The sequence below is a fragment of the Chrysochloris asiatica genome, unplaced genomic scaffold (genome assembly GCF_000296735.1).
Source record: "Chrysochloris asiatica unplaced genomic scaffold, ChrAsi1.0 scaffold00024, whole genome shotgun sequence".
Lineage (NCBI taxonomy): Eukaryota > Metazoa > Chordata > Mammalia > Afrosoricida > Chrysochloridae > Chrysochloris > Chrysochloris asiatica.
In genome coordinates this window covers 2,227,184-2,229,404 of record NW_006408542.1, presented here as the reverse complement: position 1 = coordinate 2,229,404, position 2,221 = coordinate 2,227,184, and the positions used below count along the sequence as shown (strand labels likewise).

Genomic DNA, 2,221 nt, shown 5'->3' with positions numbered 1-2,221 from the left:
AAGGTTTACAGAACAGCTTATCAGCACCACATTCAACAAATCATAAACTTCATGTCATTACCATGATTGCAATCCCTTCCATGTATCATCAGTTTAACGGTAGTTACCTTTATTCACTTTAATCTTGCGCTTCTCCCGGTGTCTTCCACTGTCTTCATCTTTCCTGTGCTAACATCCCTCTAGTTTTTTTTTTTTTTTTTTTTAAATAACAGTTGTTGTTGCTAAGAGCCGTCAAGTCATTTCCAACCCATAGTCACCCTGTATAGAGTTTCCGAGGAGTGTCTGGTGAGTTTGAACCATCGACCTTGTGGTTCAAAGCAATTTTGTAGTCCAGCACATTAATCCATACCAACATGCCACAATTCCTTAATAATAGTAGTCTCATACAATATTTGGCCTTTGTGATTGATTTCAATGTCTTCCAGGTTCATCCATGTTATGAGGTATTACATAGATTCCTGGTTATTTTTCAGTGTTGCGTAGTATTCTATTGTGTGTATGAACCAAAGTTTGTTTAGACATTCTTCTCTTGACCGGCTTTTAGGCTGTCTCCATCTTTTTTTTTTTTTTTTCCAGTTTCCAAAGGCTTTATTGATAAATGTGCTTTCGGAAAGGATCTTCAGTATCCCATCACTTCCAAATCTCTGACATCAAGAGCTATGTCAAAGGCTGAGGGGTTGCTGTTTTGTACACTCTTATTCATAGATCCAGTCATGGCCACAAGACTTGTAGTCAACCAATTCCTCTGGCTTAAACCACAGACTGATTTCTTTCTCAGCATTTTTTACTGAATCACTGCCATGAATGATGTTCCTGCCAAACTGAAAACAGAAATCTCCACAAATGGCGCCTGGCTTAGAATCCACTGGATTAGTCTCCCCAAGTATCACTCAACCTGTTTTTACCACATTCAGCCCCTTCCAGACCCTGGCCACAGCTGGTTCTGAGTTCATATACTTCACCGGCCTCGGGAAGAATGGGCGGTCCTTCAGGTCAATGTAATGTTGCTTCAGGTGCTCCTCAGATGCCTTCATGAATTTCATGTCCACAAGGCGGAATCCCTTCTGCTCAAAGTGCTTGATGATGTCGCTCACCAGGCCACGCTGCATGCCGTCTGGCTTGATGGCGATGAAGGTGGAATGAAGGTGCGCTCTGTGTTGGCCATGGTCCCGGGAGCGGGCAGGGGAATGGTGGATGCGTGTGCTGCTGGCAGAGCAGAGATGTGCAGCGACCACTGGAGCTGGCTGCAGTGCGCCTCAATCTTTTTTTGCTATCGGGAATAGTGCTGCAATGAACATAGGTGTGCATGTATCTATTGTGTTACTGGTCTCATTTTTAGAGGCTATTTCCCAAGTAAAGGGATCAGCGTTTTGAGAAAGCGCCATTCTGTTTTCCATAGCAAGTGCACCGTTTTACAGTCCCACCAGCATTGTAGTAGGACACCAGTCTCTCCACACCCTTTGTTAGTTTCTGTTTTTTCTTTTTCTTTTTAACTTTTTATCAGTGCTGGAGTAAGAAGATAGCCCATTGTTTTGATTTGCATGTCTCTGTGTGGCGCTGTGGGTTAATGCGTTGGACTTCACAGAGTTGGTTTGAACTGCAAGGCTTTCAGTTCAAGCTCACCAATCACTCCTTGGAAACCTTACACAGGGTTGCTATGGGTCAGAACTAACTCACCAGTACTCAACAACAACAATGGTGTGACATTGCTGATAAATGCACCGGACTGAAACGTCAGTTTGAATCACAAGGTTAGCGGTTCAAGTTCACCAGCCACTCCTTGGAAACTTTATATTGGGTCGCATGGGCCGGAAACAACTCGACAGCACTTAGCAACAACAACCATGGATCTGTAAGAGAAGCATTGGACTGCAAAGTCGGTTTCAACTACAAGGTCAGTCTACTTTAGGGAAGTATCTGTACATGTCGTCTGCCCCTTTTTAAATTGGATTTTTTTTCTTGTTTTTGTTCAGATGTTGTAATATTCTATAAAAGTAATCCCTTGTTTGATATGTCATTGCCAAAGTTTTTTCCTGAGTTTGTGGGTTCTTTTTTTTTTTTACTCTTTTGGTGAAATCTTTTGATGCACCTAAGTATCTAATTTTTAGGAGGTCTCCGTCATCTATTTTGTTTTATGCTATTTGTACATTGTCAGTTCTGTTTGATAGTATATGCCATGTATCAGAGCCTCTAAATTTTTCCCTATTTTTCATTGATGATC

General features: G+C 41.9%; 1 pseudogene; it reads right to left on the bottom strand.

Annotated features, from left to right (window-relative positions):
- Positions 1 to 695: 695 nt before the first annotated feature.
- Positions 696 to 2,221, bottom strand: part of LOC102840532 — a 31,664-nt pseudogene continuing 30,138 nt past the window's right edge.